General features: G+C 40.8%; 2 non-coding genes across 2 annotated transcripts; one reads left to right on the plus strand and one right to left on the minus strand.

Annotated features, from left to right (window-relative positions):
* The first annotated feature begins 6,023 nt into the window (after positions 1-6,023).
* On the plus strand, positions 6,024-6,131 carry LOC112700233 (small nucleolar RNA R71). Its single transcript, XR_003153146.1, has one exon. It is a non-coding gene; the product is annotated as a small nucleolar RNA R71 (small nucleolar RNA).
* A 3,399-nt stretch (positions 6,132-9,530) lies between these two features.
* On the minus strand, positions 9,531-9,637 carry LOC112700325 (small nucleolar RNA R71). Its single transcript, XR_003153234.1, has one exon. It is a non-coding gene; the product is annotated as a small nucleolar RNA R71 (small nucleolar RNA).
* Between the last annotated feature and the right edge of the window lie 625 nt (positions 9,638-10,262).

Genomic DNA, 10,262 nt, shown 5'->3' on the forward strand with positions numbered 1-10,262 from the left:
TAGGAATTTCAGATAAGAGTATGAAGATGCTGGTCCCTTCCGTCTCTCTGCTTTCCTACTGTCTTCATCCAATCCTTCTTACTCCTTTCCATGGCAAGCTTAAGTAAGGGTTTCACCGTTGTCAGTGGCTACCTCCCATCCTCTCAGTGGAAATGTTCAACGCACCCTGTCACGGCACGGCAATCCATCTGTCGGTTCTCGATCAGGCCGGAATAGAATCCAGTGATTCTTTTGTGTCTGTCACTAACGCCCCGCCCTCAGGAGTTTGAAGCACGTCACAGTCATTCAGTCATTGAATCCTACTCAGAATACCACAGACAAGGTTAGACCTTCCGGATTCTCTTGAATGCCACCATCAATTCTAGCCTATACCACGAAGACTCTGATCTCACGGAATGGCTGGCTCGGTTGTCAGGCGAGCACTCGGTTGTTAGGCAATCAACCATGCATCGTGTATCAGGAATCCAAGAGATATTCACCCAATCGAAGGTAGAACGGAGGTGGTTGTCAGTCACACGTTCATAGGTGAGAATGATAATGAGTGTCACGGATCATCACATTCATCAAGTTGAAGAACAAGTGATATCTTAGAACAAGAACAAGCGGAATTGAATAGAAGAACAATAGTAATTGCATTAATACTCGAGGTACAGCAGAGCTCCACACCTTAATCTATGGTGTGTAGAAACTCCACCGTTGAAAATACATAAGAACAAGGTCTAGGCATGGCCGAATAGCCAGCCTCCCAATGATCTAAGATAGCATCAGAACAAAGATAACTACCCAGATATCTCAATACAATAGTAAAAGGTCCTACTTATAGAGAACTAGTAGCCTAAGGTTTACAGAAATGAGTAAATGACATAAAAATCCACTTCCGGGCCCACTTGGTGTGTGCTTGGGCTGAGCAATGAAGCATTTTCGTGTAGAGACTCCTCTTGGAGTTAAACGCCAGCTTTGGTGCCAGTTTGGGCGTTTAACTCCCATTCTTGTGCCAGTTCCGGCGTTTAACGCTGGGAATTCTGAGGGTGACTTTGAACGCCGGTTTGGGCCATCAAATCTTGGGCAAAGTATGGACTATCATATATTGCTGGAAAGCCCAGGATGTCTACTTTCCAACGCCGTTGAGAGCGCGCCAATTGGGCTTCTATAGTCCAACAGAATCCAACAGCATCTGCAGTCCTTTTTAGTCTCTAAATCAGATTTTTGCTCAGGTCCCTCAATTTCAGCCAGAAAATACCTGAAATCACAGAAAAACACACAAACTCATGGTAAAGTCCAGAAAAGTGAATTTTAACTAAAAACTAATAAAAATATACTAAAAACTAACTAGAACATACTAAAAACATACTAAAAATAATGCCAAAAAGCGTACAAATTATCCGCTCATCACAACACCAAACTTAAATTGTTGCTTGTCCCCAAGCAACTGAAAATCAAATAAGATAAAAAGAAGAGAATATACTATAGACTCCAAATTATTAATGACACTTAGCTCCAATTAGATGAGCGGGACTAGTAGCTTTTTGCCTTTGAACAGTTTTGGCATCTCACTTTATCCTTTGAAATTCAGAATGATTGGCTTCTTTAGGAACTCAGAATCCAGATAGTGTTATTGATTCTCCTAGTTAAGTATGATGATTCTTGAACACAGCTACTTCATGAGTCTTGGCCGTGGCCCAAAGCACTCTGTCTTCCAGTATTACCACCGGATACATACATGCCACAGACACATAATTGGGTGAACCTTTTCAGATTGTGACTCAGCTTTGCTAGAGTCCCTAATTAGAGGTGTCCAGGGTTCTTAAGCACACTCTTTTTGCCTTGGATCACAACTTTATTTTTTTATTTTTCTCCCTCTTTTTTTTTCTTTTCTTTCTTTCTCTTTCTCTCTCTCTTTTTTTCGATTTTTTTTTGTATTCACAGCTTTTTCTTGCTTCAAGAATCATTTTTATGATTTTTCAGATCCTCAGTAACATGTCTCCTTTTTCATCATTCTTTCAAGAGTCAACAATTTTAACATTCATGAACAACAAATTCAAAAGACATATGCACTGTTCAAGCATACATTCAGAAAACAAAAAGTATTGTCACCACATCAAAATAATTAAGCTAGTTTTAAAGATGAATTCGAAATCCTGTACTTCTTGTTCTTTTGTAATAAAAACATTTTTCATTTAAGAAAGGTGATGGATTCATAGGACATTCAGAACTTTAAGGCATAGACACTAAGACACTAATGATCACAAGACACAAACATAGATAAACATAAGCACTAAAATTCGAAAAACAGGAAAATAAAGGACAAGGAAATTAAGGAACGGGTCCACCTTAGTGATGGCGGCTCTTTCTTCCTCTTGAAGATCCTATGGAGTGCTTGAGCTCCTCAATGTCTCTTCCTTGTCCTTGTTGCTCCTCTCTCATGATTCTTTGATCTTCTCTAATTTCATGGAGGATGATGGAGTATTCTTGATGCTCCACCCTTAGTTGTCCCATGTTGGAACTCAATTCTCCTAGGGAGGTGTTTAGTTGCTCCCAATAGTTTTGTGGAGGAAAGTGCATCCCTTGAGGTATCTCAGGGATCTCATGATGAGTGGGGTCTCTTGTGTGCTCCATCCTCTTTTTAGTGATGGGCTTGTCCTCATCAATAGGGATGTCTCCCTCTATGTCAACTCCAACCGAATAACAGAGGTGACAAATGAGATGAGGGAAGGCTAACCTTGCCAAGGTAGAAGACTTGTCCGCCACCTTATAAAGTTCTTGAGATATAACCTCATGAACTTCTATTTCTTCTCCAATCATGATGCTATGAATCATGATAGCCCGGTCTATGGTAACTTCGGACCGGTTGCTAGTGGGAATGATTGAGCGTTGGATAAACTCCAACCATCCTCTAGTCACGGGTTTGAGGTCATGCCTTCTAAATTGAACCGGCTTCCCTCTTGAATCTCTCTTCCATTGGGCGCCCTCTTCACATATGACTGTGAGGACTTGGTCCAACCTTTGATCAAAGTTGACCCTTCTAGTGTAAGGATGTTCATCTCCTTGCATCATGGGCAAGTTGAATGCCAACCTTACATTTTCCGGACTAAAATCCAAGTATTTCCCCTGAACCATAGTAAGATAATTCTTTGGATCCGGGTTCACACTTTGATCATGGTTCTTGGTGATCCATGCATTGGCATAGAACTCTTGAACCATTAAGATTCCGACTTGTTGAATGGGGTTGGTGAGAACTTCCCAACCTCTTCTTCGGATCTCATGTCGGATCTCCGGATATTCACTCTTTTTGAGTGAAAAAGGGACCTCGGGGATCACCTTCTTCAAGGCCACAACTTCATAGAAGTGGTCTTGATGCACCCTTGAGATGAATCTTTCCATCTTCCATGACTCGGAGGTGGAAGCTTTTGCCTTCCCTTTCCTCTTTCTAGAGGTTTCTCCGGCCTTGGATGCCATAAATGGTTATGGAAAAACAAAAAGCAATGCTTTTACCACACCAAACTTAAAGGGTTTGCTCGTCCTCGAGCAAAATAAGAAAGAAGAGAGTAGAAGAAGAAGAAATGAGAAAGAAAGGAATGGCTTTGTGTTCAGCCAAAAGGGGGAGAAGTAGTGTTTAGGTTGTGTGAAAATGAAGGAGTGAAGATGGGTTTATATAGGAGAGGGGGAGGGTTGATGTTCGGCTATGTATGGGTGGGTTGGGTGGGAAAGTGGTTTGAATTTGAATGGTGAGGTAGGTGAGGTTTTATGAAGGATGGATGTGAGTGGTGAAGAGAAAGATGGGATTTGATAGGTGAAGGTTTTTTTTGGGGAAGAGGTGTTGAGGTGATTGGTGAATGGGTGAAGAAGAGAGAGAGTGGTGGGGTAGGTGGGGATCCTGTGGGGTCCACAGATCCTGAGGTGTCAAGGAAAAGTCATCCCTGCACCAAATGGCATGCAAAAATGCGTTTTTAGCCATTTCTGGCGTTAAACGCCGGGCTGGTGCCCATTTCTGGCGTTTAACGCCAGCTTCTTGCCCTTTTCTGGCGTTTAACGCCAGTCTGGTGCCCCTTTCTGGCGTTAAACGCCCAGAATGGTGCCAGACTGGGCGTTTAACGCCCAACAGCTAGCCTTACTGGCGTTTAAATGCTAGCACGCTCTCCTCCAGGGTGTGCTGTTTTTCTTTCTGCTTTTCATTCTGTTTTTGCTTTTTTCATTGATTTTGTGACTTCTCATGATCATCAACCTACAAAAAATATAAAATAACAAAGAAAAATAGATAAAAATATAACATTGGGTTGCCTCCCAACAAGCGCTTCTTTAATGTCAGTAGCTTGATAGAGGACTCTCATGGAGCCTCATGGATACTCAGAGCAATGTTGGAACCTCCCAACACCAAACTTAGAGTTTGAATGTGGGGGTTCAACACCAAACTTAGAATTTGGTTGTGGCCTCCCAACACCAAACTTAGAGTTTGACTGTAGGGGCTCTGTTTGGCTCTGTTTTGAGAGAAGCTCTTCATGCTTCCTCTCCATGGTGACAGAGGGATATCCTTGAGCCTTAAACACCAAGGATTCTTCATTCATTTGAATGATCAACTCTCCTCTATCAACATCAATCACAGCCTTTGCTGTGGCTAGGAAGGGTCTGCCAAGGATGATGGATTCATCCATGCACTTCCCAGTCTCTAGGACTATGAAATCAGTAGGGATGTAATGGTCTTCAACTTTTACCAGAACATCCTCTACAAGTCCATAAGCTTGTTTTCTTGAGTTGTCTGCCATCTCTAGTGAGATTTTTGCAGCTTGCACCTCAAAGATCCCTAGCTTCTCCATTACAGAGAGAGGCATGAGGTTTACACTTGACCCTAAGTCACACAAGGCCTTTTTGAAGGTCATGGTGCCTATGGTACAAGGTATTGAAAACTTCCGAGGATCCTATCTCTTTTGAGGTAGTTTCTGCCTAGACAAGTCATCCAGTTCTTTGGTGAGCAAAGGGGGTTCATCCTCCCAAGTCTCATTTCCAAATAACTTGTCATTTAGCTTCGTGATTGCTCCAAGGTATCTAGCAACTTGCTCTTCAGTGACATACTCATCCTCTTCAGAGGAAGAATACTCATCAGAGCTCATGAATGGCAGAAGTAAGTCCAATGGAATCTCTATGGTCTCATTTTGAGCTTCAGATTCCCATGGTTCCTCATTGGGGAACTCATTGGAGGCCAGTGGATGTCCATTGAGGTCTTCCTCAGTGGCGTTCACTGCCTCTTCCTCCTCTCCAAATTCGGCCATGTTGATGGCCTTGCACTCTCCTTTTGGATTTTCTTCTATATTGCTTGGGAGAGTACTAAGAGGGAGTTCAGTAATTTTCTTGCTCGGCTGACCCACTTGTGCCTCCAAGTTTCTAATGGAGGACCTTGTTTCAGTCATGAAACTTTGAGTGGTTTTGATTAGATCAGAGACCATGGTTGCTAAGTCAGAGGTATTCTGCTTAGAACTCTCTATCTGTTGCTGAGAAGATGATGGAAAAGGCTTGCTATTGCTAAGCCTGTTTCTTCCACCATTATTATTGTTGAAACCTTGTTGAGGTCTCTGTTGATCCTTCCATGAGAGATTTGGATGATTTCTCCATGAAGGATTATAGGTGTTTCCATAGGGTTCTCCCATGTAATTCACCTCTTCTATTGAAGGGTTCTCAGGATCATAAGCTTCTTCTTCAGATGAAGCTTCCTTAGTACTGCTTGGTGCATTTTGCATTCCAGACAGACTTTGAGAAATCATATTGACTTGTTGAGTCAATATTTTATTCTGAGCCAGTATGGCATTCAGAGTGTCAATCTCAAGAACTCCTTTCTTCTGATTGGTCCCATTGTTCACAGGATTCCTTTCAGAAGTGTACATGAATTGGTTATTTGCAACCATTTCAATCAGCTCTTGAGCTTCTGTAGGCGTCTTCTTCAGATGAAGAGATCCTCCAGCAGAGCTATCCAAAGACATCTTGGATGGTTCAGAGAGACCATCATAGAAAATACCTATGATGCTCCATTCAGAAAGCATATCAGAGGGACACTTTATGATTAATTGTTTGTATCTTTCCCAAGCTTCATAGAGGGATTCTCCTTCCTTCTGTCTGAAGGTTTGGACTTCCACTCTAAGCTTACTCAATTTTTGAGGTGGAAAGAACTTTGCCAAGAAGGCATTGACTAGCTTTTCCCAAGAGTCCAGGCTTTCTTTAGGTTGAGAGTCCAACCATGTCCTAGCTCTGTCTCTTACAGCAAAAGGGAATAGCATAAGTCTGTAGACCTCAGGGTCAACCCCATTAGTCTTGACAGTGTCACAGATTTGCAAGAATTCAACTAAGAACTGATGAGGATCTTCCAATGGAAGTCCATGGAACTTGCAATTCTGTTGCATTAGAGAAACTAATTGAGGCTTAAGCTCAAAGTTGTTTGCTCCAATGACAGGGATAGAGATGCTTCTCCCATAGAAGTCGGGAGTAGGTGCAGTAAAGTCACCCAGCACCTTCCTTGCATTGTTGGCATTGTTTTTGTTTTCGACTGCCATGGGTTCTTCTTCTTTGAAGATTTCTGTTAGGTCCTCTACAGAGAGTTGTGCCTTGGCTTCTCTTAGCTTTCTCTTCAAGGTCCTTTCAGGTTCAGGATCAGCCTCAACAAGAATGTTTTTGTCCTTGCTCCTGCTCATAAGAAAGAGAAGAGAACAAGAAAATATGGAATCCTCTATGTCACAGTATAGAGATTCCTTGAGGTGTCAGAGGAAAAGAAAAATAGAAGGCAGAAGTAGAAAATTCGAACTTATCAAAGAAGATGGAGTTCGATAAACAAATAGAAGGATGTGAGATGGGCTAGATTTAATCCAAAGAGAAACAATATCTCCCAATCTCAATGGATTCCCCTATTCTTATCTTCCACATTCTTTATAGCTTTCTTTACAATTCTATCAATCCCCATTTCCATTTACAATTAAGTCATTTATGATTCTTCACTTTACGTTATTGCTATTTCCTTTTATGCACTTTACTGCTTCTCTTTACTTTTGAGTCATTTACTTTCCTATTCATTTACAATTCCGCAATCCTACTCTATATTGCTCAGCTTAACTAATTCACCAACTGATTAAAATTGCTCAAATCTACTAATCTCTGTGGATACGATCCACTGTGGGTTATTACTTGACGATAATTTTGGTGTGCTTGCCAAAAGAACAGATTCATAACCAAAATTTTGAGGGGTGTGAATTCCGGTCATCAAGTTTTATGGCGCCATTGCCAGGAATTGGTTTGAATTTGACAATTACTAAATTAATTGGAGAGCTAGATTAAGCATTTTAATTACCTTGTTATTTCCTTTCCAGATTCTTTCCTCTTCTTTCTTATTTTGTTTTGTTTTTGCTTTAGTCATTTTAGCTATTCATTGTTCATATTTTTTTGAGTCTTCTCACTACCATACTAACTGTTTGATTAATTGCATCAACCAAGCTAACCGCTAACCTCAACAAGAATTTTCACTTCACTCACCTTTTGCAGGCTATTTGTTGAATGTATAATAGGTAGAAGGGGAGAAACTTCATCTTCCTTCGATAGTGAACCTGAGAGGACCATCCTTAGATTAAGGAGGAAAGCAAGAGGCAAAGGCATAGTTGGAGAGGAAGTAGTGGACAAAGATCTGGGAGCTACTATGGAGGAAGAGGTGCATAACCATGTTGGAGAGGAAGCTGGCAATCATGTTGGGCAAGAGCGGAGAGTCTTAGGCTCCTACATCAACCCAAATCCAAGAAACTATGGCAGCAGCATTCTGAAGCCAACAATACATGCTAACAACCTTGAGTTGAAACCTCAACTCATCACACTTGTTTAAAATAACTGTTCATATGGAGGGGGTGCCCAAGAGGACCTAAACCAACATCTCACTACATTCTTGAGGATATTGATAAACCACTATTTTATAGTTTATATTGTGTTTAATTGTGTGGTTTTGTCGTGATCCTTACCCACTTATTCATCAATTTAGCATGCATTTAGATTTCCTTCCTGAATTTATTACATGTTTGAAAATTGCTTCCCAGAGACTTTAATTATTTAATTTTAATTCTTCTTTATTCCATTCGATGCCGTAATCTGTGTGTCAAGCGTTTCAGGCTTTATAGGGCATGAATGAGACGGAGATTGGAGAGGAAGCTAGCAAAAATGGAAGGAACACAAGAGTTTGAGGAGATAACCAGCGAAAAGTGACGCGGTCGCATGGCTCACGCGACCGCGCGAAGGAGTGCAAATCGCAGTGACGCAGCCGCATGGCTTGCGCGGCCGCGCGGATTGGAAAGCACAAGCAACGCGGTAGCGTGGATGACGCGAACGCGTGACATGCGTGATCTGCATAAACTGCAGAATCTGAAACCAGCGATTTTGGACCCTATTTCGGCCCAGTTTTTGGCCCGGAACAGCAGACCAGAGTCAGAGAATATGCAGAAACATCAGAGAAAACATTCATTAAGTAGTTTAGATCTAGTTTTTGACTCTCTTAGGTTTTTTTCTCTCTAGTTTTAAGAATTTTAATTTTCAATTGATCTTAGCATTGGAACATTGAGAAGAGTTATTTTCCTCATCAAGATTTCAATACTCTAGTTTGTTCTCTTAACTTGGTTTTATTCTTCCATGTTCTTTGTTATGTTCAATTTTGTCATTCAGATATTTTTATGATTAATTAATGTAGGGATTATTTCTTTTTAATTTAAATTCCATTCCAATAATCATGTCTTCTTTTAATTCCCTTTCATGTGCCATGGATTCTTTATTTACAATGCGTGAGTAGTTTCATTACTTGATGGGGAGTTGATTAAAAGGAACTCTTGAGTTGGAAGGATTGAAAGAAAAATTTGTAATTGGGTTAAATGTTGGATTGCTATCCTGTCACCGACGCCAATCCCTTTGAACTAAGTGGGTTGCAACTTGTGAACAAATCTGGCATTTCCACTTGTTTGACTTTCTCTTACCTAGTAAGGGATAACCAAACAGAATGACTATTAATTATAAATTAATCTTACAATCACACCATCAATGATAGAAATTCTAACCAATCAATTCCCAGTCAAGGCCTCTTATTTTTATTATTTAAAATTCCTCAATTTAAATCCCAATTTACTTAGCTCAACTCTTTTTGGAATATCTGATTAATAAAACAGCACATTTTTCTGCAACTCGTTGGGAGACGACCTGGGAATTAAAACTCCCAGTAATTTTAATTTAAACTTTCAGTGACATATTTCTAAATTGATAGGCAGATTTTCGGTGAGTTAAGAACTATACTTGCAACGTAACCATTTTAATAAATTTTTAATTCACCAGCTTCTGCACTCCATCAGATATGCGACATTGTAAAATCCAATGGTGTACATCCTGACACCTACAAGCTACTCTTGTTCCCTTTCTCACTTAGAGATAAGGCAGCAAAGTGGTTGGAAGCATTCCACAAGGAGAGCATGACCACTTGGGAGGAAGTTGTGAATAAATTTCTAGCAAGATTCTACCCTCCACAAAGAGTCAATAAGTTGAGAATTGAGGTGCAAACCTTTAGGCAACAAGATGGTGAAACACTTTATGAGGCCTGGGAGAGGTTCAAGGACTTGACAAGGAAGTGCCCTCCGGATATGTTCAACGAATGGGTTCAACTACACATCTTCTATGAAGGGCTATCATATGAAGCAAAGAAAGCTGTGGACCATTCTTCAGGGGGTTCACTCAACAAGAAGAAAACTATTGAAGAGGCCATAGATGTTATTGAGACAGTAGCCAAAAATGAGTACTTCTATGCTTTAAAAAGAGCTCAAAAGAGAGGAGTGCTGGAACTCAACTCTATGGACACCTTGTTAGTACAAAACAAGCCAATTGTAGCACAATTAGTAGCCTTAACCAAGAAGGTGGAGGCAAGACAAGTCTTTGCTGTCCAAGCTCAAGCAGCACCTCAAGAAGAAGATGCACCAAAAGCTGAATGTGAATGGGAGCAGGCAAACTATGTGAACAATCTCTCTAGACCATCATATGATCCAAATTCTAAAACATACAATCCAGGTTGTAAAAACCACCTAAATTTTGGGTCGGGGAACCAACAAGACTACAAACCATACCACTCAGGTCATCACAACAACCACAACCCCAACCACCAATCAAGCAACAACTGACCTTACCATAACTCATAAAATACATCATATCACCCTACACAGCAAACACATAACAGCCACCTCCAAGATACATCAACCCCTACCATGCAACCATGTGAA

This window comes from Arachis hypogaea, chromosome 6 (assembly GCF_003086295.3).
Source record: "Arachis hypogaea cultivar Tifrunner chromosome 6, arahy.Tifrunner.gnm2.J5K5, whole genome shotgun sequence".
Classification (NCBI taxonomy): Eukaryota; Viridiplantae; Streptophyta; class Magnoliopsida; order Fabales; family Fabaceae; genus Arachis; species Arachis hypogaea.